The following is a 25,655-nucleotide window of genomic DNA, read 5'->3' as shown; positions in this document are numbered from 1 at the left end:
TCCAATCCTGTCCCTTTACCCAAATTTAGCTCTCCACGGAGCCAACATCCCTTACGGTTTTGACTAGCGGTCTGAAAGCGAAGTTACCTCGCCCGGAAAATAAATCACGTCAAGAGAAGCAATAAAAAGCCCATGCTCAATTTGCTTCACCTCTTTCTCCCCAAAGAGCTTCTCGTCTACCTCCTTCGAGGGGACCACAACCTCGCACGTGCCTCTGCAGGGCGCCAGCAACCCGGCCTCGCCGCACGCATCACCTGAGCGCAAGTCAACGAGCCGAACACCGCCGTGCCAGTAAAAACAAGATTTATCACAACGCCTAACCAGACGCTGACACGTCTGGGTCACGACCGCATCATGCACGGGGAAGGTTTACAGAAAGTGCACGGTTCCCGAAGTTGTACCGAATTTCACAAAGGGAACTGCTGAAACATAAAGGGTTCGTGGCGAGTAACAGCCCGGTGGGCGCACGCATATGGGTTTCCTTTCTGCCGCCCGGCGCAGACGCTAGGCACAGCGCACAAACCCAGACCTCGGCTGCGGCGACAGCCCGGGGAAGCGGGGCCGAACCGGGGGCTGCTGGAGGAGGCTCGGGAGCCACAGCGCTGCCCCCATGCACGGGGGCTTCCTCCTGCGGGCGGTGACCGGGGACCCTCGGCTCTTTTTGCAAAAAATGGGTGGCGGCGGATGAAAGGCGCGCGTGCAATCGCGGATTTCTGCGCTCCGTTACAGATGTGCAGAGCCGGAGTAACTCCAGGACGTGAGCCAGCGTTTGGGTAAGCTCCGAACGCACTCGCACAGCTACCTCCTAACGAGAGGAGCTGCCTGAGCTCCAAGCTGCAGGAGCCAGATGCAGGCAAAGCTGCCCTGGCCATCGCAAGGGTTAGGGCCTGAACGAGCTCTATTCATGGAGAGCTGAGCTTCTAGTAACTCGGATGCAGCGCTTCCAAAGGGTGTTCTCATTGTAAGTCTAGTAAGTCCCTTTGCATTTTAAAAGAATCCCCTTTGCAAGCTTGAAACGCGGAAATAATCAAAGCATGCATTAAAAAAAAAAAAAAAGTTATTTTGCACTTGGCAGCGCTGAGCTTGGACCCATCCCCGTCAGGAGCGGGACCAGAGGAGCCCGGCAGCCGCAGGGAGGGCTGAGGCTGGTTCTCCAGGAACAAAAGCAGCTCACACAGCCCAGGTTCGCCACGTGAGAGCCTAATTAGAGACTGAAGCCCACACAGCAAACAGACAGACTACAGAGGAAATTGGAGTCTAATTTACATGGAGAACGATTACTTACTGCAACCAATTAGTGTCAAGCTGACTGACAGACTACCCAAAACAGGCTTTCCCCGCCCTGCCTCGTACTGCAAGCCTGAGCTTTCCTTGCCACTTTATTTTCAGGAGGTGAGGGGCAGCACCTTGCCATCAGACACGAGCATCCCCCCAGCAAACACAGCGTTGGAGCTGCCTGGGAGCCACCCAGCACAAGCCTCAGCTGAGCCAGCAGCAGAGAACAGAGCAGTGTGCTCTCTTTCCTGGTCTTAAATCCTTAAATCACATCCCAAGGGTCCCGACAAGAAATTCGTCATTTTGGGGCAGTGTTTCCCTTTTCATATCCTGCCTGCCTGCATCTGGAGCTTTCAGTCCCTGCTGCGCAATCACGCAGGGGACCCGGAGGTAAGGTTTGTGTCCATGCAGCAACAGGGCTTGCAAAGTGCCCGGGCTGCATGTTCTGGGTCCTGACCCATGCTGCTGGCCTCTTCTGCTCAGAGCAGTGGTATCACAGCAGCAGAAGGGCCTGATGCTTTGTCATTCTCTACAAAGGAGGTAAAAAACACCCTGTCTCCAGCAACGGGACTTCTTCCAGCTGCTTGCAGAGGAGCAGGCGTATATCCTCAGCTGATATGCTGCCCTGGAAGAGGAGGACTTCATGTTTACCAACATACAAACTGCTTGCTCATACTACAGAAAAGCTGCCCTTCCTCTGCACTGAACTAGTCCAAAAACTGGTAAACAGGCTTAAAAAAATAAACTGAAGCATACACACAGAATTGAACAAACGCTGTTTGCCTTCCATTCATTGTTAAAGAAAGAATGCCTCATTCTGTCGTTACCATTTTCCCCTTCCCAGAACGTGCTCCTTATGAACAGGACTAACTGCTGTCCTTTGCTCTGTACCACATCTGCATTCTGCATTTTGAACACAGATTACAACTTGCTGCATTATCCTAAACAAACTTCTCCTAAGGACAGGCTCTATGAGCAGCCTCTTCGCTCTTCAGAGAGCCTTTGTGTGTGCATATTCAGGCACACAGGGGCTGCATTTCTCATATTTACGACAAGCTAATCAACCCTTCCTTTTAGAAGCACCAATATAAAGCATATTTAAGGACTCTATGGGTCCTCTGTACGGATAAGACACATGACTTTTTTCATCTCTGCAGGCTACATGGATATTTGGCATCTTAAAGGAAACTTCTGTAAAAAGCTGACTGGGAGGAATCACCTTGTGAAGTACCTGTTAGCTGTTTGGCAGTACCTGGGGACAGCCAGAACCTCCGGTGGTTCAGCACCAGCAGGGATGCTCTGATTTCAGTTCACCTCAAGTGATAAACCAATTTCCACCACAGGAGCACCATCAGGAGAGGTGATGCCCGGCCACCTCACCTCCGTCTCCTGGGGACAGCCACCACGAAGGCTGCGAGTTGTGGTGGCCCTGCTCCCCCTCGTTAAATCAAATCTGCGCTAATTATCAAGCAGATGCAATGAAAACGCGCATGGGCTCACACTCCCCAGAATTAGGCTCTTAATCTTCCGTTTATAATCAAATTCACCTCCTTCACACCCCTTTTTTCCCCAGGAACTGACTCGCTGCCACTTTATCTGCAGCTCTGAGAACACCACGCTGCTTCATTTTTGCATTCCCCTCCGGTGCTACTCCCTGGATCAGCTCTTCAGGGACGGGGCTCCACTGGCTGTAATTCCCATTAATTCCCGCTATGATTAACAGGTCAGCTCGCAGTCCTCTGATGACGGCGGGGTCCAGAAGTGCAACTCTATCAAAAATTATCTCCGCATAAAAGACGATAATTAGAGGAGCGAATGCCTCGCTGAGACTTTATCGGCTGCGTGCTTGCTGCTCGCTTTTGTGCTGCTGCTGACGGGTTTGGAGAGGGGCAGGCTGCAGCCCTCCTCCCTCTGCGGCAGGGGCTGCAGGCACACAGCTCTCCGCGGCGGTGGGCGAGATGTTGATTACCAAAGGGTGGAGAAAATCACTCCAGGAGGTGGTAGGGGCAGGCAAGGAGAAATTAGAGAAATTTTCTGAGTGCATCCGCGCCGCTCCCATTAGCGCTCGTGGAAATTATGCCTGCTGATCAAGTAGGTGGCCTTCGGGAGCCTGCTCTGAAATTACAGGGCAGGGAGGGGAGGAAAGGCGAGAAAAGGGAGGAAAAAGGTGCAAAACAAATTAACCCCCAACGAAGGCTGCAGAAATCGGCCTGGCTCCCTGGCTGGGGAGCAGCTGCTCCCCGCGGGCATCCCCGCGCTGGTGGTCACTGGGGAGATAAAAGGCAGCGAGACCAGTTGTAAAATACTTGTAAAAATGCTTCTGGGCTCAGGCCCTTTGAAGCCATCTCGAGCACTGCTAAATCGCTTGTTTTATTTGTGCTCTGCCCGGGATTTGCTTGGGTTTGCACTAACCGTGTTTACGCTGAAGCACGGCACGTCCGAAGGTGGCGCAGACCCGAGCCCAGCTCCGGCCTCACCCCGCGCTCCGAGGGGGTGCTGAAGCAGCTGAAGTGCCAGGTGTGCGCAGCACCACATCCTTCTCCCTCCCAGAGAACCACAATTAATCTTTCCAGAGCAGCCTTTCACTGCAAACCTCTGTAGACCACCCTTCCCTCTTCCTTCTGGCTTCTTCACTAGGTGCAGGGGAAGGAGAGCCGAAAGCACCTTCACACCGCCTTCCTAAGCCTCTGAAAATGCAGCAGCAGGAGCCATTGCAGTAATAAAAAACAGAAGGAAAGGCGAGAACTTTAGTTGCAATCCTGACCCTGAAACTCCTGACAAGGTGACAGGTTATTAAGAAATATCCATATTAATCCCAACCGCGAAGCGCTCCGTTCAGCCAATTAAACTGCCTGAATGGCTGAGCGCTCCTGCAGACCTTTGTGCTCCTTTTTTTTTTTTTTTTTTTAAATGCCCTCTTAGGGAAAGGAATGGCTTCTGCAGAGATGAGCCGCCCGGCTCCTTCCCTCCTCGCCATGTGTGTATAAAATGTTCTTGGCTGCTTTCAAACCCTGCACATTAATCTACGCAACAGAGCCTGTCTCTTCTAGCGTCTGAATGATTTCTCTTTGGGGCGGGTAGGACGGAGCTGTTCCACTTGGCATCACAATCCCCTCCCTGCCCCCTCCTCGCCTCGCTTTTTATTTTTTGGTACTGCCAGAAGAGCTCACAAGACATCTCTCCGAGCGTGTGCGAAGCTGGAGAACATCTTGCTGTAGGAACACACAGATATATATATATATATATATATACACATGAGACAGCTACAATGCCCAGAAACGAACCAGGAGATCAGGCTTTTAATGCACCACGTTATGAAGTATACAGCCCCTCCCTGCACCTTAGGACACACCGCTTATTTCTCCCTCGGTCGTTTCTTTGCCTGTGGCTGAACCCAGAGAGACAGGAACTGTTTCCTGAATTAAGGCTGCTGGAAATGAAACAGAGGAGGGGTTTATGCGTGGCGATCACCAGAATTCCTCCCCGCACAACGCAAGCCCCACAATCCCATCTCAACTGGCCTCATACAGCGATAAATCCAAACATCCCCACCACACAAAGGGCTGTCTGGTACAAAGCCAGGCCTTTTTTTTATTAACACCACGCTCGGGGCTGGGATTTTCATACCTGCCTGCCCCAAATTTCTGCTTGCGAGGATCCTGGCTGCTCCTGTAGCTGCCAGGGAGCCCCTCGCTGGCTGCTTCACGGGGCCTGGTGTCTGCTCGGGGCCTACACACAGAACTGATGAACGCTTCTGACCCTTCAAAGAGGGCCTGGATGGGGCCTTTAGGAGCAAGGACGGGAAAGATAAAAGATGTCTAAGGACATTCAAGCTTTTCTGAGCAAGCACCGTACACCCTGTCACTCCTGGAAACCCAACCCAGCTCCCACGGCACATCTTGAACCTTGGAAACTGCCAGAGGAACAGCGAGCACTTTCCTGTACTTCCAAATATCCCCAAATCCCCGGCCTCTGGGGCTCTCACAGTAATTCAGCGCACAGTTCTCAGCACTGCAACCCCATAAAACAAAATCCATATGGGGACTGCCCCCGCCAGCCAGCCGATACCTGCCAGGAGCAGTAATCTTGGTGACACTGGATCTGTACAATAAAGAAGCCCATTTCACCGGGGCAGGGTTTTCCTATAACTAAAATGGAAACAAAAATTGGCTCACGAAGACAAACGATGCCTGTGACAGTTTTTTTGCTGCACTTGATTAAATACAGCACACAACAAAACCATTTCTCCTCCTCGAACGATAAACCCCATAGTCTAAAATTAAGCCCAGCAGGGTAAGATCCTGTACAGATTTCGAGATATTGCAAATTTCTTGGAAACCCTGACTGCACTGTGTACACACACTGCAAAATCGCTCGAGAACCTCTGGCACCAAATATAAACACAGCAAAAGCTGAAAATCATGTAGTGTTTTTATCTCGATACAGCCTGTACCACTGAGTACAGCTGTGGTTTGTCATTTCATGATAAACCGCGCTTTGCTTTTGATTGTTTTGGTGTGTAACTGTGGATGCGAACGTAAGATATTATCATAAAAAGAAAAGGGGAAGAAAAAGCACAATCAAAGAAGTGTACCGACCCGAAACACGCTTTCCAAGGGGTATTTGTAGATATCAGAACTGCACCATTTCTCTTCAAGACAACTGATCCTTTTCATGAAAATATAATAAGCCCTAGAGAAATTCTGGATGATCGTTATTAAATGGACAGGCCTCATGCATTTTTCCAGTAAAATGACTGAAGCTTGGCTTTAGCATAATCCTGCAGATTATTTACATCTTCTGCAGTTTTTCCATGGCTGCTGAATAATCAAAGCTCCTTAGAAAACCACTGTCAGAGAAACATAAAACCTTTTTCCCCCTCCTTTCCTTTCTCTTTTACCTGTTTTTATGCACCCCTTCTCACACAGGAGCAGAAAGGAGGCCAAAAGTCCCCTGCAAGCAGGCCCAACAGATACCCCTCGGACCAGCTGTGAGCAGTCAGCATTCCCCACACCATGGCACTGCCCAGTTTTTGGGGCAATTCTCTTATTTCTCCTCAATACCCAGCTTCCAGAGCCAGCTGATTAAATGGGAGCTTGGGCTGCCTTTTAAATGCGTTTTCTTCAAGAAAACGGCTTAAAAAATGGCAAAACTGTGCCTCTTCTGCCAGCAATGAGAGGAGCTCCATCTCCTCTTCAAAGGAAGGACCTTAAAAACCACTGGAAATTACTTGAATATCGGGTGCTTTTCGGGGAAATCTTGCAGGGATGCTTCAAAACAAGCACTTTGCTTTCTTCTTCAGGCTCTGTGTCGTTTCCAGTCACACAAACCCCTTCCTTCCTTGCTTTTGCCAGTTACAACCATCCACCACAAATGGCTGCGCACAGAAAACGAAGACAATTAAATACTCTTAAACAGTAAGGGCTGCAATTGGCATGTTAATGAGATCTTTACACTCCCTAATGTGCTTTCTAAAAATAAAATTACACCCAGGTATACAGCTCTCACGGCTTTGGCATGCCCAGGGAAATGTCTGAATGGAAATTCTCTCATAATTTCATTGTGCTGTCCTGAAGCCAGCCGGGCCCTGCCAACACCCCGCAGATGCTCCACGCACCCTCAGAACAACAAGGGCTTGGCTGCCGGGCAGGGTCCCAAATTTTGCCTCATCTCAGGTCAATTTGAAGCCAGGAGACGTGGCGCTTGGCCTGCTCAGAGCCAGGGGTCACCTCTCGGCACCGCCAGGCCCAGGGCCCAGTCCCACAGCGGGGTCGGGACCCAGGTCTGCTCCCGCACGCGGGACGTGCTCGCTGCCACCCCCTGGGGACCTGCGGGGTCCCATCCGGAGCAGCAGTGGTTTGAATTACACAGCAGCCTGCTCTGCAGAAGGCTCGTCTGCGGTAATCAGAAGCATGATGTGGGTGCAGGGGAGGACTTCAAGGCACACCGGTTAGCAGAAGTCTCAAAAAGAGTGGTCAACGGGCAAAAATTCGTAAGAGCCCTCAAGCATCTCTTAAACCAGAATTATTCAGAATTATTTTTTGGGGGGGGGGGGGGGGGGGGGGGGGGGGGGGGGGGGACCTGGCAGGTCACTGCAGAGCCTGCTCCAAGGAAAGCTCGCGGTCTTCTTTCCTTTTTGTATCTTTTAACTCATGCAATTTGCGCACACACACAGGCAGACACATGCTCTGCTTTTCCTCTGCCTGTCTCTAAAACCGAACACAAACAAGGGCTCGTGTATATTGAAATCTGTAGGAAGCTTAACATTTACTTGGCTTTTGTGTAAACACTTACGTGAATTACACAAGTTTCAGCCAAGAGGCTCGGCACCCCATCGTGCAGAGCCATATAATTCATTACAATTAAAAGCAGAGAGCGAGGCAATCAGGCTTGCCCGACAGTGTGCTGCTATGGATTTGCTCTTCCAAATGGCTTCCAATTTGTCTCCGCAGCAGCTCAGCCTCTCCAAGAAAAACCTCCCAGAGCATCCCTCCCGGCCCCATGCTGCACCACCATCCATCCCCTCTGGGAGCTGCTGCTGGGGTGGTGGCACCCAGCTGCAGCTGACGGACGTGGAGGGAGGACCATGCCTCGTATTTTTCTGTTTATTGCTCACCCCAATGATGCACGGAAGATGCGGGTCCTGACCCTATGGAGGTGAAGGTGTCCCAACAAATGCATTTAAATAACACGAATCAACAAGAATGATGCAGAAAATGTGCATCACCCCAACGTGCAAGGCACTGTGTATTCCCCAAGTCTCTGCCGTTCTGATTCAGTATTCATAAGATGCTAAGCTATTACACTACCCTTCGGAAAGCGCTGTGGCTTACGGTGCTGCAGACAAGTGGTGTTATCACTTGGTATTTCTTCTTTTGTTATTACAGGGAATCTTCCTACATCTCTGAAAATAATCCAATTATTGCTTACCACTGGTAAGGTCACTGGTGCTTTGAACAGAGATCTGGGTAATACTCTGATTACTCTTAAGCAAATATTGCTAGGGCTTGGGCAGAAATTTCAGAGAGATTGAAAATCCATTTTACTGGAAACCACAGATAGAAAAATCTTCACACCCCAGAGGATATAAACAACAACAACAAAAAGGTACCGTTTCTCAGCCGTATTAGAAAAATATTGGTTTATCTGAAATCAAGAGAATGGATATATTCAGCTATTAAAACAATATAATTTCTCATACTGTATAACCTTCAGAATAAGGCAATCATCAAGTCTTTATTAAATGTTCCCTTACAGGCTCCAAAATGTATTGAACTACTTAAATGCAATGTATGGAAAACAGCAGAGGGTTTGTATCACTTGTGGGAATAAAACCGCTCACAGAGAAAGGCAGATATCAAAGATCAATCTGTAATACGGAAAAGGCAGTTAACATCCCTCATAGCAGACTCAGAGATTATTTTGCTGCATTGAGCCAACTAGATAAAAGAAAATTCACCTGAAACGCTTATGATGCCAAAGAAAAGGTGTCTATAACATGTCTTTTGGTGCAATTAATCACAGGTTCTTTACTGTCAGACCATCTTTAGGTAATGACAAAAAAAAAAGGGAAAAAAATAGCCAACCCTTTTTTTCCTTAAGAAGGAATTAATCACGGTGTCACTGAAAGATGGTTTTTCTGCCATCACTTTTCTTGTACTGGCCAACTGATATTAGAAACAAAACCCTGCTAGCGCTCGCTGTCCTGCTGACAGAGAGGAAGGATGCTCAGAATTAACCCACGTGTGTCCTCCCCGCTGGGAAGGGGCACATTTCAGCGACGCCACCAGAAGACCCCAAAGCGAAGGGGTGTCTCTGGACCTGGGGCAGGACAAGTACCGCCAAGGGCTGCTGGGGTGCCTGAACCACGTGCAGCTTCTCTTCTCCCCTCTGCAGTGGCATTGCTTGCTGTACAGTGACGTTACGTGACTCTATCCCATGGCTGGGATCTGTCCCACGTCCTGGCCGAGCCCCCTGAAATGCCACCGAGGCCAGGGACGGTGAGCGGGCGCAGCGCTGCTCCAGCTCTCCTAGGAAACCTGCTCCTCCTGCCTGACACAGGGACGTCCCCAGGGACAGGAGAGAGTGGGAAGCACGTCAGTGTCTTTGTCTCCTGCCTTCCGTCTGGGACCGAGAGAGGGAAACCCAGCTGGGGATGTGCGTGCACGGCAGGGGACCACAACCGGGGCAGTCTCTGCAGGGAAGGATGCACAGGGGACGTGGATGCACAGGAACACGCAGAGGCACAGGGACGCTCTCGCAGACACGCTTCAGCTGTTTTCTATTTTGAACAAATAACACGAAGAGTACAAACACTATCTAGCAGCAGCTGCAGCGACACGGGGCTAAAGACTCGTGTCTCGTGCGATCGTTCCTACAAACAGATAAGTTGCCAACTACTCCTCCCTTCCCTGAGTAATAAATATATTTGCATTTTTTCGTGGCACAAGATCTGTTTTTTGAAGGGAAAGAATCACACAAGCAGCAGACTTAAATACTGAAAACTGAATATTTAACAAGTAAACTCTGTTTATGCCTTACAAAGAGCACTGGCTATTTTAAGCACGTTAGATTGTTAAGTGAAATATCAGGAAACATGGGAAGAAAAATACACAGTGCTTTGTGCTCCGTTAACAGGACGAAAACCCAGCACACAGGAAAGCACACGGGGATGGATTTGTAAAACCTTCCAGCAGAATGACCTCCAGGTGAGAAGTGCACAAAGATAACTGCATTCAAAATTTCCCTGTCGCCTTGCACTGCTCCTTCCCAAAAAACAGCCTGGGTGAAAGAGGCTGCAGTGATGGAGGCACGAGGTAAAGGAAAAGGCAAAGCGGTCAAGGAGAGGTCATGGCAAAAAAACAACCCACGCAGTGCCCATCGTTGTCCTGGCACGGCACAGCCTTGATGCTGGCAGGGTTTTCACGGAAAAAAATAAAATAAAAATCAACTGGAACATTAAAAGTAAAGTTGGTTTTAGTAATATTGGCTTACAGCCAGCACCTGGTAGCACAGGCTGGGCACAAGGACTCGCAAACCAACAGACGAACCAGAAGGATGCAGGAAGGCTCGTTACGCTCACGTTTAGGCTGCGGCTTTGAAGCAGAGCTGCTGAAAGGAAAGGGGCCTGGGGAGCCTGGCGCAAGAGAAAGCGGGACAGGCGGATCCACGCAGAAACCCAAGGCGGCTCATTAGCGTGGAGGCGAGCATTGTCAAAGAGCTCACGTCTGCACCAAGGCACGGACCTGGCGTAACTGAGCCCTGCTATTTAACCGGGAGTGAATTAGGTTTTAGCGCACGGAGGTGAGACAGAGAACACGGCACAGAGCTGGCTCTGCAGCAGCCGCGGTGACCAGCAGACCTGCAACAGCCCGGCACCAGCAAACACCACGCACGCAAAACAAAAGGATTAAGTTTCCCCTTATTACCGCACGATCGCAGCCCTGCCGGCACACACCCCTTACACCCACTGCTCCCCCGGTCTCCCGCTGCAGGAGCTCTGAGCTTTCCTGACGCTTTGCTTTCTATTGTTACGGGTTGATTCAGTCATAACTGCACGCCCCTGCGGGGCTGCGGAGGGAAGTGTGAACACCATCACCCCTATCCTATTAAATACTCAGGTTTTGGGGACTTTTCAAGTTGGACTAATTGCTACGGGTGACAGAGCTCCGCTGGAGCCAGCAGGACTTGGCCGCACAGAGCAGCCTTTCCAAGGCACAGGTATTTTCTCTCCCTGCCCTTCGTAAATCTAGCCAAATAATCAGTTTATTTGGCATGGAGCGAATGCATGGTGAAGTAACGCCTCTTGCGTTATCGAGGTTCTCTTCAGGGATGAGTATGTCATTAATCACTGCTGAAGCCAACATTAAAATGATATTGATGTTAAGAATCCCAGGTGTCCCATTTGGTGCTCACATAACATATGGTACATGTGAATTTTATAGCTTTTGTATTAATCTGCCCAGAATGCCATCACTTTGCAAGATTTCATAAAATATTAAAATTACGGAGGATAATTTATTTTACAATTCCAGGCAAAGGCCCTGGGAACCATGAGAACCTCCCCATTAAATTCACACAGGTCTGCGACTCGCAGTCCTAATATCTTGCATCTGTTTGCTGAGCGAGAGAAAGACGCGATGTCTTGCAACTCCATTACGTGATGGATCAGTCTGAATTTGCTTATTAAGGTTCCTATGATCCATTATCACTGCAGGGGAGAGAGAGAGGGAGAGGGAGAGAGACACGACAGACTAAGGATGTTTATCAAACCACATGAAGCCCAGACAGACACTCCAAACAAATACTCCATAGTCACTGCAGAGAAGTGCTGGGCATCTTTATTGACAGCCCAACCATGCATCACACGGCTGGCTTTTAAACACCCAGCAAAAGGCTACAATTTGTAAGGACAGCAGACTAAAAGACTGGATTTTCATGTCTTTTGGTTAATGTATCACCGCTACAAGCATTTCAAAAGGACTCCACGCACCTGTGTGCCAAACACTATTTGTAGCATCGAAAGGTGGCCGAGATGCTCGTGCACCAGGGCACAGAACTGACCACGGGGTTCGGAGGCAGCTCCCCGGTGCCTGTCCGGTTACTCGTGGCTTGGAGCTGTGTGGGAGCCAGGCTCAGGGGGGCTCTGGTATGAGCTGGTGGGCACAAAGTCAGAGGTGACATGATGCAAGGGTGGCTTTGAGCCACCCGATGGCAATCCCCACCGCATATGCAGCAGGGGTTCCACGCTACGCCTTTCGGAGCGGGCAGGATGGAGCTGGCCGGTGCCAAGATACTCCCTGCTACAATGATTACTGGAGGGAGTGATTTCTGCAATAGCTATCAGGAAGATTCAAAGCCAGCAGCTGCTGTGAACTTTGAACAACCACAGAATTCAATAGCAAATCTCTGATGAATGTTTAACACCTTGCAAATCTCTTTTCAAGATCAGGAACTGGTATAAAACTAGTAGCCTGCTGCAAAACTACGTGCACACGAGACACAAAGTCAATATTTTGAACAACTAATCCCCCCTCCCCCCCCCAAAAGAAGGCTGGGAGGGATCGTGCAAGGTCCTTTGGCCCAGCCCCATGCCCCAAGGCTTTGGTGCACTGACTGCATAGGCAATCGCCCACGCTGCAGGAAGAGGCAGGGGAAGGACTCAACTGCGACACCCCATTGTCAAGCAAAAGTGTGGAACTGCCCAGGTCGCACCTGAAAAAACAGTTAGTAATTCTCATACCTTAAAAGCAGCACACGCAAACTTCTGCAAAATTTATGATTCCCCTGTTTATCGTTGCAAATGTGGCTTATTGAAATCCTCCAAGTCTTGCGACCAAACAAATCATCCTACTGAACACAAACTGAAGGAAATGGATGTGGCTGCATCTGCTTAAATGAGCACACAATTGGTAGTTACTAAGCATGCAATTATGAAAATTTGAGTCTGTATTTACAGAGATGTTTCCCATTAAAAACATCTTGGTAATACCAAGTATTCTTGGACCGCTTCTCCGCAACGTAAAGAAATAATGTGCAAAAGTACATTTTACTTCCAAGGCACCATAAACGTGAACGTCAGAAAACCAATATTCTGAAAAGGGAAGTTCCAAGTTTTCGTTCTTGCCCCAAATGGCAGCAGTACAAACAAATGTGCAAACAGCAACAAAACAGCACGTGTGCGTCCAGCAGAAAGATCGGTGTCCCACAGCCAAGATCGCAAATGATAAGGACATCGATGACGATAAATGAAGTTGGACCAACAACATCTATGCTGTGAATTACACTTGGATTCTGTGACTTCCAGCTCCCATGGCACACATGCTAAATGCATGGAGAATTTATCATGGGGACATGTGGATCTGTGCATCAGTCTCAGAGGTACGTATGTGGATTCACACGAGCAGAGCGAGATCGTGTGCCCCAGCCAAGACACTCGTGTCCCTCTCACATGCACTGACGGGTGGGAACAGGCTCTTCACTGCCGCTTTTGTGGTTGGTTCATCCGTAATTAACATCCAGGTGCCAAAAGAGAACAAAAGCTGACATAAGGCCCAGGTCTTCCAAAACTAAGGAGCTCTCTGAACCCTTGAAAACTAAACAGTGAATTAAGTAATTCATCCCTCAACCTGAAAAGGAGTTTTCATTTCCAGTTTAAACACATGCTAAGTTTTATAGATGTGTTTGCCCAGGGTTCTGACCCAGCATCCCAGCTGGTGAGAGATGACCCAGCAGATTGAGGGATCCACAGCACTGCCCTGCACCACAGAAACAAGATTTTGATTTAATGGTTCTTTTCTGGAAGAAGAACAAGTGGAAACATTCCCATTAAATTAATCAGGGTTGGAGAATAACAAAACAAAACAAAACAACCTTACATGCACCACCAAAATGCTACAAAGACGCAGATGGCCATTGCAGCTCAGCCTCCCTTTCTCCCATGTGAGATGCTCGTTGGAGAAACATCGCCCGAGGGATAAATCAAGTCCCTGTTCACAGTAACCCAACCTGGGGCCCTGCTCCCTCCCTGGGGTGATCACAGCGCACTGGCTGGGATGCAAAACCGTAACAGGAACCAAAGAATCACGAGTTGGCTTCACAATTTCATTTCTGGGAACTTCCCAGCAGCTCTGTCCTTCCCTGTTAGACAGCCCCATGCTGCTCATGTGTAGTTTCATTGATTTTCCTTGTTTTTACAGGTCCATCAGATACGACTAAAAGCAGGAAATGGACAAATGCACCTGGGAAAAAGTCATTACCATCCTTGTAACACTCCCTCAGACACTCCTTGCCGTGCTGTATTGGAGGACACCACATGCTCTCTGCATGCTGAGCGTTAAGCACTCCGGCAAAGGAAATAATCCTGGTGCTCTAAGCCACAGCAAATCAATCTGGATTATCCCATTATACCTGTCCTGAGAAATAAGGAGGCATTTCTCCAGGGCATTACCCATTCCCTGATTCCCTGATACCTCCCTGCATTCGGCAGGGCTGGCTGCCCCCAGGCACAAGCAAGACCCCACTGCCCAGCCCACTGGGGGGCTCTTGTCAAGCCCCCAGCAGCAGATAGGGCTCCCGCTCCATGACGTTGCTTGTTCACTGCACCTCCACCAGCAACGTATCATGCCATCACAACTACTTCCATAATGCTCCAAAATTTTATTATTTTTTTTTTTTTCCCAGAACTCCTGGCTGGGGATTACTGACCTCAGGTCACAGCCTCAGCCATCATCCCTGCAGGGTGCCGGCTCTCCAACACATGCAACGTACGAGCGAGGTGTCCCTATCTGGTGGTATAACCCCACGCAAGCAGACACGACACCCCTGCCAACACCTGGGGGAGATGCAGGGCTGAAGCTGGCACAGTTTGCTTTCGAGTAGCCGCTGGGGATGGAAGTGAAAACACGACGAAGTGATGGCACGTGTTGTCAGCAGCGCTGCGCTAACATCACGGTGAGCAGGAGCACGCACACCTCCCCTGCGAGTTCGCTGCCACGCTTTTACACCAAGCTATTTGGGATGGTCTCCAGCCACCATAAACACGCCTTTTGTTTGCAAGCTTAATTAATGCCTCAGCAGCGATTAGCAGAATCTGCTTTCACCAATGCATCTTAAAACCAAAGCTGGAAGAACAATTCAGCTTATCCCAAAGTAGATCTGCTTCTCCCGTGCTAGGCAGAACACCAATACAGGCCTTTGAGATACATTTTCAATCCCCCTCAAAGAAAATATTAGCCATTTTGGTGACTTACATTTCAGTTAAGAAGAGTCCCACTCCACATTTAAACCCAATTATCACATACCAAAACCCAAAGTCGCTTACATGGCCTTGAGATCTTCATCAAATGAGGAAGACAAATCTCACTGCCTTTAGTGGAAGGATGCTCTGTCTTCAGCTTTTCAGATGCTCTGAACGTTTGACATCGGGAACGCAGGTCAGTAAGTAATAACCACAGGGCAATGCTCCGGGTCCCCCAAGAACTACAGACCATTCACCGACAGCAAAGCTTACGCGCACATTTTCCACGTAGTTCCTGTGTTGGATCTGCCTAACGTAACTGTCTCAGGTGATTTAAATAGGAACTGAAAACCTTCCCAAAAGATCGAAGCAGCACTGTCCAATTTGTAAATACCCTGGGCTCCGTGGAAGGTTGTTAATGTTAATACAGGGAATCTGTTTGATGCAAATGAAAAAAAAAAAATTCTCATTACAGAGTTTCTTGTAATGACAGTGCTCAAATATAACCACAACAGTCTGCTTTTGATTAGAGCAAGCCGTTTAGTGCCGCCGTTATTATTTGTTGTTTCTATGGTTCCTTGGGTGTGCGTAACTCTTCCCAGACAGACACAGGGAAAGGCTCAAATGCTTCTTCACTGAAGTAACAAATTCTGCTGCGTTTCAGCAAGGTCAAGCTTCCTCACCGTGCTCCCCACTCATTTGTGGTCCAGGGCAGGGCTTGGTGGGTCCAGTTCAGACTGGTCAATTCTCCTTTCCTCTGCATTTCTATATTCTGTTTTCTTTTTTTTTTTTGCTTGTTTGTTTTTCTTTTGTCTTTCCACCTTCCATCCCCCCCTTTCTTTTAGGAGCAGGAGTGGGGTTCCCTTACTCATTCATCCCTACCGGGAACTTACCGTGCTGCCCTATCAACTTCCAGAGGAAAAGGTTCCCATTTTTATTACAGCTGAAAAAAGTCATTCCCACCTTAAGGAGAATTGTTTCATGTTTGTTTAAACCAGCTCGGTGCTATGGATGTAAAAAAGCTGCTGGCCCAGACGAGCGCATCCAATTAAGCACACGGTCCCCATCCAGCTACACTGGGTGGCACAACCAACACTGCAGGCTGGCAAAGCCACTCTCAGCCACCACATAGCGACATTTTCCTTCAGTCTCCTCAACGTGAGGCTTATTTTGATTTTAAAAATAAATAACGATAATAAAAAAAACTCCTCCAGCAATCTGTCAGGTCAGAGCGCTGGAAAATGGAGTTCACGTTTAATTGCCCGGCAGTGGCTAACAGCCCCACAAGCATCTTGTGTGCCCAGATCTGCGACCTCAGCTACTTGGCACGCACTTTGTTTGGTTACAAGAGATGACACCAACCACACAAAAGCGACTGCACAGATCCGAGGTCAGTTTGTGCAGTATTAATGAAGCAATATAGATGATAAGAAATACATCCAGCGCCTGGATATACTGTATGCTCAGGGGAACCGGGCTCATATTAAACAGCAAAATAGTGATCTATTGTGCAGGATGCATGTCTGGAGGAATGGCTTCCAGATGGGACCACACCACTCATAAACAGAGATTGCAAAAAAGCCCTCTTTTTAAATGAAATAAAATAAAAACATATATATACACTACACATACACATCGCTCACATTTTTCCAAAGGAGACTTTATAACACCTCCCCTTTAATTTGTAAGTCTTTTGTATGTAGATTATTTTTTTTGAGCCTAAGGTGTTTTATTGTCACAGTATAGCTGTGATTTTTTATTTATTTATTTTTTACCTTAGAAGAGGCTAATTTAAATGAGAATTGCCACACCTTGCTTCTGCCCTGCCAAATTCTTCTCCCAGCTCTCTGGACGGCTGGGACGGATTGCAAGGCTGGAGCTCAGACAGCAAGGAAAACAAATGTAAGCTGTTTTAATTTTTATAGTGCTTCCATGTGCAGTGCATAACCCCCTATTCAGAGTAAACAAAACCATTGCGGAGCTGGAGGGGGTGATAATCAGAGTACACAGATCTCAATAAATACGTCAAACTATCAAACTGCCAAGCTTGGCTCTTTCCTTAGCTATTTGAAAGCAACCAAGCAAATTCTCGGAATTAATCAAAAATCCTTTACAAAGGCCATATAACAACGAGGCCGGTAATAAATCACATTAGCGAAGTATCACAGAACGAACTGGCACTTGTCTTTTGGAGAGACCGACACTGGGAGAAAAACGCTGTTCTCCACCCTCTGTAAACATTATTAAAAAGTTGTTTAGTTGCCATTGACATATTGTTCACAAAGCTGTTGAAAGATGGCCCGCTTGCCAGCGATGTAGGGAAATGTTCAGCACGGGCTGAAGCCATACCGCGAGGCCGGGTCCCTGCCGGCAGGCACCAGCGCTCCTCCGGGTGCCAGGGCCGAGGACACCCAACAGCCACAAGCCGATTTTTACCTCTTGCAACTCCAATATTTGACTCCTGCTCCGTTTCTTGCATCTGTTCGCCAAGCCCAGCGATGTGCTTATCGGTTTCATTTAAACATTATTTACCTCTCGAACATAAACAGTTTATCGCTCGAGAGCTACTCAACGCCAAACACGGGCTGCGAGCAATATTCCATCCTCTCACTTATGTAAATACCATTTATTCACAGGAGGCACAAAGTGCAATGCCTGCGCCGAGGCCCACGAAGCTCTGCACCCACAATTTGACAGAAAATCTGAAAAATGGGGAAAGGCTCGATGCAAAATCGTCAACAGGTATAAATCAGGAGGGGCCCCCTGCACCACCAGGGCACGTCGCAGTCCGACGCTCGCTGTGCGCCACAAGCCACCCACCCAAAGGTGCTAAGCGATTTTCGGCAATCCCAAGCAGTTCTGAAAAGACATTTTTCTGGGCGGGGGAAATGTCAGATTATGGCAAAGTTGGTACGGCTTTTTGCTTTGTGGCACTGTTTTGTCACAGTCAGGAGGAGCCTGGAAAAAATGATGGCCAAAACACTGTGACAGCCAGGTTGTGCCGCTTAGGTGGTGGAAATTGGTATTCCCAAGTAAAATGGTATTCCTGAATGACTGATGATACAACTGATACAAGTTCAGTGCCAACAACAACAAAAATATCCACAGGAAAAATTAATTCACATTCTAATCTCCGTTTACTTTGCTAATGGCTCCAAACCCTTCCCCTATTCACCGGCGTTACTACTTGTTTACTAAATACTGCAATGAAGAGCTTTTTTCCCCCCCTTATTTATTTATATTTCCTATTAAGAGGAAGGCAGCGCCTTTCGGAAGGGCGATATACCTGGTGGCCGCTGTCAGCAAAACAACAGCCACCACAGCCGCCTGCGGCCTGAGCAAGCTCCCGGGCGAAGCGCCGCGCGGCGGGGCGGAAATCAAGCCAAGTCGCGCCCGCTTGCCACATTCAGCAACGTCCTCCGTGCAACCAGCTTGGCAGCCGGTGGAAATAAAGCAACCTCTCACGGACCTGCCCGTGGCAAAGCCCCGAGTGGGGTGGATGAACGCCCCGTGAGTCACTTCGTTACCAAGGCTAAGCGCGAGCTAATTAATTGACTGTATCTGTTGCTCTGCTCTGTATTTATGAAATGCAATCTCCCCCCAGAAAGGCTGGCTGCCTTGCAGTTACAACATTCAGATGTTATAAATTCGTGAGCCAGAATCAGTAAACATGATGCAATTAGAAAAATAAGCTGATGTGGAAAATCAGCTTAAAGGGTCCTCGAGAGAAAAAGCACTTCTAGATAAAACGCCTCATAAAAATGCACGCGATAGCGGCCTGGCTGCAGCACAGCAAACAGCCAGGGAGTACATTTTACTTCGTCCTGAGCAGATCACACCCTGAGACAGCTCGTCCTGCCTTCCCATCACAAATGTGTGGCAAATGTGAAGCACGGTCCTGCTTCTCGAGCCATTTTACCCACACTGGACCAAGGATTTGCGGCCGTATTTAGTCTGTAGGAAGACGGACAGAAGGGTTCTTCTCCGGCTGTGCTTCTTGCTGTTTGCCAACATTTCTTTGTGATTTTACTGTCACGTTAATTCTCTTTAAATCCCATTATAATCACCCTTAATCCAGCTGCCTGGATCCCAGCGTTCGTTACCTTGCCATTTACCCTACGTGAGGTGTGAAGCTGCTTCATCCCACCCGAGTCAGATGAGCTTCTAATTGCAGAACCCTTCCCAGGTTCTTTGTTTCTACTTGCAAAACAATTTCCAGTCGGGAGGCAAGTAAACCCTTGCACAAAGCCTGCGCTTTCACACGGTCAGCACATTTCTTGGCTCCCTCGGCAGCTCCCCAAACCACTGACCAGCGGCCTGCCTCCTGCAGGACCCGACACGAGAGGACAGGTCCGTCCCTCGGTGGCTTCTCCCTTCTCAGAGGTCTCGAGGCACCTGGGTGGGCAAACCTCTCGCCTCCTCAGAGGGCTCCCATGAATCACAGCCTCTCATGCAAAGTCTGAGGTCACTCGGAGAGAGACCAGGAAGCATTTTTGGTTGCAAGATCATCATTTTGGGACACTCTGCCCTACATCTCCACCAGCGGGTGTGGAGGCCGAGGGGCGGGCGTCTCTGCTCTGGGAGAACACCCAGCTGCAAACCAGGCACCAAACCAACACAAGACCAGGGTGATACCCCCACCCTTAAGACCTTGTAACCCCCTCGAGGAGAGAACGGGTTTATCCTACTGCTTTTTTGGGTTACTTCGTGCAACCAGAAGCGGCCAGGAGCACTCCTCTCTCTTCTCCTAAAAGAAACCCATAAAGACCACGGCGCGGATCACCAGGCTGGGGCCACAGTTACTGCCCTCTGCTCATCCCCAACCCATGCCCACAACCCCGCACCCCTCGAGGAGCCGTAAGCCACGTGCATATCAGGACTGGGGATTTGGGGGATTTTTTCCTTTCTTCTGGCTCCGAGCGATGCAAGGAGCTGGCTGAGCACTTGGGCAGATTGTTAACCCAGCGCTCATGCCAACGTGTGTCAGACACCATGGCAACTGGTGCGCTAAGCTAATTATGGCTGTACACAACGCTTAATAATGAAGCATTATATCGCCTCATTAGAGAGCCTTCGCCTGGCTTCGGCCCCCGCTCCCTGTGCTGGCTGCAAGGTGAGGCAGTCACCCGTCCGCCAAAGCTCTGCGATGCTGGGGGGGGCACCCGGGCACGGACCGCTCCATCCATCCCAGCAAAAAGGGCTTTGTGGGTGACAGGCACCCCGTCGAGGTGACAGAGCCAGCAAACTCTGCAGCTCTTCTAAGAAACAGCCGTGCCACAAGAAAAACTGACAGGGGCGAGCTCCGGGCGCAGGTCCCGCTGCCCACCTCCCTCCCCAGCACCATCGCTGCTCTCCGTGTGTGGTCCCCGTATAAGCACCATCTGTCTCGAGTTTAGCACAACACCACCGCAGTCCCACCAATTAAAACAGCCTGCCAGAGTTAAATCCTAAATAAATGCGAAGTTGAGTAAATGATCGGCAGCGAAGATAAATAGGAAGGGGAAGCCCAAGCACCAACGGGGTTGGGATAGGAGCTGGGGCAGGCACTGTGCTGATGCACGGGAATGCGACCCATCCCCAAATCCCACACCCACTGTGCCTGCAAACCCTGGGTTTGGCACCCCAAGGCCATCCCCACCCCCAGGATCCAGGGGTACAACTGAGACACCCAGAGACTCAGCCCCTCATCCAGCCACTGCAGCCCGTTTGCTGCCTTCATCATCCAGAGGGAAAATCAGGTGCTGTTTTGAAAAGGGAGCGAGGAATAATGGGCTGGTTGTGCTGCACTCGTCTCTGAAATCCAGGTCAAATCAGCCTCAGGTAGAGTCATTTCCCTTCTTGGCCACTGGAGTGGTGACAGTCCCGTCAGAAAATCGCTGGCTCTTTAATGCCGACTGAACTGCTCGTGGCTGCCTGTACCTCGCTACAGCAGCAGCAGTCAAGGGGAAGGCTGCAGAACATCACACGTGGAAATGCAATTTGCTGTGAGTTAGGGGAAAAGCGCCGTCAAAATGCAAATCTTGTTTGTTCAGGAGCAGGATGAGTTTAAAGGCTGAAACTCCAGATGCGAGGAGCATCACCTGGATGTTCCCCTCTGCTCACCTCTCGCTGACAACAAAGCGAGCAGCGATGCAAGGCGAGTTAAAAACACAGCCACATGTGGGTAAGACATGAAAGCGCAGCCTGGCCCTCACCACGTTAGCAGGAGTGACCGGAGCAATGCGACATGAAACGATGCCCTCGAAATGTAAATAGGGAGTGACCATCTGCATGGGGCCAGGAGATGAACCCGGCAGCTTTCGTCAGCACGCTCGTGTTACCAACTGATGTGGTTTCCAGAAACCCTGACTGAAGCCCAACGTGCAGCTGACCTCGATTTACTTTCTCCTGCTTACAAAAAAAGAAACGCAGAAACAACAGTTTCCTCCGCGGCTCTGCGAAGACTTGAAAAGTAAAAGGCGATGAAAAGGAGCAGAGGTGGATGGGGTTTGGGGAGCCACAGACAAACAGAGCACACTGAGCAGCCGTCGCAAAGCGTCAGGCACCGGGCCAACCCGCCAGCTCCCCAAAAACCCTGCCAAATTCACCGTCAGCTAAAACTGCAAGCCACCATGTGCCGAAGAGCCTGCAGAAGACCCTGCTGCCATCCGTGCCCGGGGGGTCCCACGGCCAGCTGGCTCGCCGGCTGACTTTCCCTGCTCTCAGCTTCCCCATGCGAGTGCCAGCAAAGCTTTGGGGCACGGTGGGGTGCTCGTGCATGCCAGGATGCAGACACACACACGCATGCTGCTGGCAGTGCTGCACAAGCATGCTGAACAGCTGAATTCCTGCATGCTTCAAGACACCGAGCCACTTGGAAACACGTCTGGAGCAATAGGGACAACATTCATGTGCAGCCCTCAGCCAGAAACGAGCAGTGCTGAGGAATGGGATGGGGCTTTGGGGAGTAAGAGGAAAATGGAAGAGCCCTCATCTTTCTCGTCCTGTCATTATACCTCTGTCACCAGCACACGAAGCTCCTCTGGTCCCTGATGCTCACGCCACAGAGCTGTGTTCACCCAGATGGGCGCACTGTGCATCCTCTCGGAGCAGCAGTCCCCCACCGTGGGTGGTGCCTGCAGTCACCCCGTGGCCCCTTCAACCCCTGCAGGCAGGACAGGACACGTGCCCTTACAGTGGCACTGACCCCACTGCAGGTGTCCCAATGACTCCAAGAGGAAGGGGACCGAGCCTTGACCCAGGGGATGCAGGTGGAGGCTGCTCGGTGGGGATGCTTTAGATAAACATCACATAAAACAGCTCGATCCCGATTCCTGTGCAGCAATGCATTGGCTTGTGTTTACCACCCACATACCATTTTATTAAGACAATCTCAAGTAAGAATTGTTGCCATTGCTGAAGTTTATTTTAACATATGGCTAACTGAGATGAAGAAAAACATGTAAAATACATTTTAACGTGCTATTCTTGCCTAATGGTTTTTATAATTTTTTTTAATGCCCAATATATATTTATACATTCCAAACACTGGGGGGGATGTACGTTAAAAAATTATATCAGTCACATGGTGACTGCTAAATGAAAAAAGTACTGTGGTTCCTTTGTATTAGTCCAAAACCGCTAGCACTGTTCTAATTTTCAATAGGCGAAAGGTAATTTGTGGTTTCATAAATTCTGTGCAAGACATCATAATTCTTACCTGGTTACGGCTGTCAGATGCTGATACACCACGGTGAGGGGGTTTTAAAACCCGAGATGGATGTCTTGTAAAAAGCCCAAGGCATTTAAAAGGCAGAAACATTCTTTCAGTCCAGAAAAAGCCCGGTTCAAGTCTTGGTTGGGGTGAGCTGCTTCTGCTACGGTTCAGCAAGGCACTTAAACACGTGCCTAGTACGAAGCCCAGGAGCAGGCTGTGCTGCCTTTGACAAACCACCCACGTGTGCGACTTCAGGCTCATGATGTGCCATTTAATCACGGCACCAGCACACCAACAACGCGAACCCGTTTGCAGAATTGGCCTCTCCGGAGAGGTGCCCCCGAGCAGCAGGCTCTGCAATCCCACCCACGAGCAGGGGTTTCATGGGGTTTCGTTCCAGAAACCAGGACTGACCGCCCTCGGGCCGGCACAGCCAGAAAGGCAGCGACCTCGCAGGGCAGCCCAAGCTTCCCCCTACAAATTGTATGGGCTGCCACGACCCTCAGAGGCTCCGCAACTCATCCGTATAATGAATTATTGACTTAATCAAGGGTGGCAATGAGTCTTGTTCCTACCACGAAGCCATAAAAACAAGGACACACCAGGTGGAAGACGAGCTCCTAACTCATCAGCTACTACACCCCGGGGCTTTTTCCAGCTCCGGGTACCAGGACTGGATGAAGTTACAGCAGAACACCCTGCACAGTCCCTGCTTTTCAGGCTTGGAGGTACACGGCCCTAAATGCATTTATCCTCTTCTGAAAGCCTACTCTGCAGAATTTAATTGGATATATTCTAAAATGTCAGCTTTGTTTCTTCACCAATAAAGCAGAAAGCCACTCTCTCACATGTTTATTTGAAATAGGGATTTAGCGGGTATTAAACGCGCCCCTCTCAGCTAAGGTTCCAGGCCAGGGTTTAAGTATCTGTGTTACGAGACGAATTGGAGTTTTAACTCACAGTAAGCACATTCTAAAAATGGAATAAAATAATCAAGTCCATGTGCAAATCTCTGCCCCCCCCGGTAACCCTCCTGACCCCAGCACAACCCACGCTCTGACCCGTGCGGGACGTTCACCTCTGCTTGCTGTATACATGAATTAAAACAAGCCAAGAAAGCAAAGACGGAAAATACTCCCCGATTTTGTACTTTTCAGCTGATTTCCCTCAAAAGAACAGAAGGGCAGAGTAACAGGGGATGAACTCGGACCACTCGAAAAGGCCGCCCTGCACACACGCAGCATTCTGTACGCGTTATTTACATCTCCGCTCGCATCCTGTTTTGATGTAAGTCATAACGTACTTCACCCCGTCTGCAAAACCAGCAAATTCCTGCAGATCTGGCAAAACACTTAAGCCACTGCTTAGCTTCGAGCCCAGAAGTTGCTCAATGGGGCCATTCATGGGCCGTGCAGGGGCTTCGGTGCTTCCCGCACCCAGGGGTGCTGAGCTCTTTGCCTGGATGCACTCCTGAGCTGCTGGCACTACCCAGCCAAGCAGATATTTTCACCTACATGCCCTTAGGCTTTCTCTCTCCCTTTGTGCTGCACGTGACACAATGGCAAAAAGAAGAAAACCATGAAGGACACCAAGTTCTCGATTTGTTTTGAGCTGGTTGCCTGAAGGCAGCCGTGGCTCAGCACAAATAACAGGCAGCAGAGGATGGCATCGCCCATCCCATACGGAACAATGCTCCTAAAGTAGCGTTTTTCCTGGAAAACACTTGAGATTAGTCTCACACCAGTCACGGGGTTATCGTTTTATGATGCGTCTGGTTTCTTTCCTTTTTTTTTTTTATAAGAGAAAAAGAACCATAACTTTTTACGTTCAGTGAATTGAACTCCTTATAATTAGGGTTGCTGGTTTCCACGGCAACGAGGATCCAGCTCCGTTTTATGGGAAATACAAAAAGAATAGCTACGCTCCAGCTGTCAGTGTGGTCTGGGCACCGCGAACCAGCAAGGGGACAGCGCTGCAGACGCGGCAGCGCTCGGGGCAGCCCCGCTCTGCTCCTGGCATCACCGTGCTGGAGGAGGCGTGTGCACCAAAAAGCCACGTTTTTGGCCAAATTCATGGTAAGAAGTGGAGATTGTGACTTCTCCGTCCTCCCTGCTGGAGCCCGGGGACACCACCAGCACTTCTCATTCTGGAAGAGCGGCATCGCCCCCACCCTTCCCCAAGGGCTCCACGAGCTCCTCTGCGATGACTTCACCTATAATAACAACTTCCAGGGCCCTGCGGACTTCAGAGGAAAATAAAATCCAGTTATTTTTTTTTCCTTTTATAGCGCTCTTATTTTAAGAATTTGATGTGGGTGTAGAAGAAAAAGACACACCTATCGGAGCTGGAATAAAGCGCTGGGCACGGTGCGACTCCAGCAAGCAGGAAAGTGAATCACACGAGTATCTGCGCCGACTTTCTCAAGTAGTAATTTGCCTGGGCCAGGCTTCTGTAACAGATGTTGCCTTAAATATGTAATTTTGTGTTGTCTTTCTCAGATACGTGAGGAAAATAAAACAACATTATAATCCTTATCAGCAGGCCAGCACCGCTCTGCACATATCTGTAATGCTGAAGACAAACAGGCAAAAAATAAAACAGGAGATGCAGGCACTCACCAGCACCCAGCGCCACGAAGCACCGCTGCAGGCCTCAGTTTGGGGTGAAAAAGGAGGATTTTACCAAAAATGGGTGATAACAGACACGGTCTCAGTGTGACACTGCTTGCAGCCTGCCATGAAGCCCACGCAAGCCGCGTGCAGAGGGAGATCGATGCCTGCATCGACTTTCCGCATCGGTTTGCGGCAGATAACGCCGCCGCCCTCCGCGCCTGATTTGATTTCACAAATCAATAGTGAATGCTTAAGAACGGAGCTGGCTGGAAAAGGCTTTGTTTGCGAATTTCCACGGGGAGAAAGCGAATTTTCTGTTATAATTTCAATGCTG

The 25,655-nt window shown here is 49.4% G+C and overlaps 1 protein-coding gene across 3 annotated transcripts in view; it reads right to left on the bottom strand.

Moving 5' to 3' along the window:
* Positions 1–25,655, bottom strand: part of PRICKLE2 (prickle planar cell polarity protein 2) — a 100,297-nt gene that overhangs the window by 55,140 nt on the left and 19,502 nt on the right. Inside the window, exon 1 of one of the 3 annotated variants that reach the window (XM_067002954.1) lies at positions 12,518–12,539. The exons of the other annotated variants lie outside the window; for them this stretch is intronic. The gene's annotated coding sequence lies outside the window, so the exon portion shown is untranslated. Of the gene's footprint in view, positions 1–12,517; positions 12,540–25,655 lie in introns of those variants that run through there. 3 annotated transcript variants of the gene reach the window in all.

The sequence above is a fragment of the Anser cygnoides genome, chromosome 10, assembly GCF_040182565.1.
Source record: "Anser cygnoides isolate HZ-2024a breed goose chromosome 10, Taihu_goose_T2T_genome, whole genome shotgun sequence".
Taxonomy (NCBI): domain Eukaryota; kingdom Metazoa; phylum Chordata; class Aves; order Anseriformes; family Anatidae; genus Anser; species Anser cygnoides.
The sequence above is the reverse complement of the archived record's forward strand: the minus strand, read 5'-3'. Positions and strand labels throughout refer to the sequence as shown.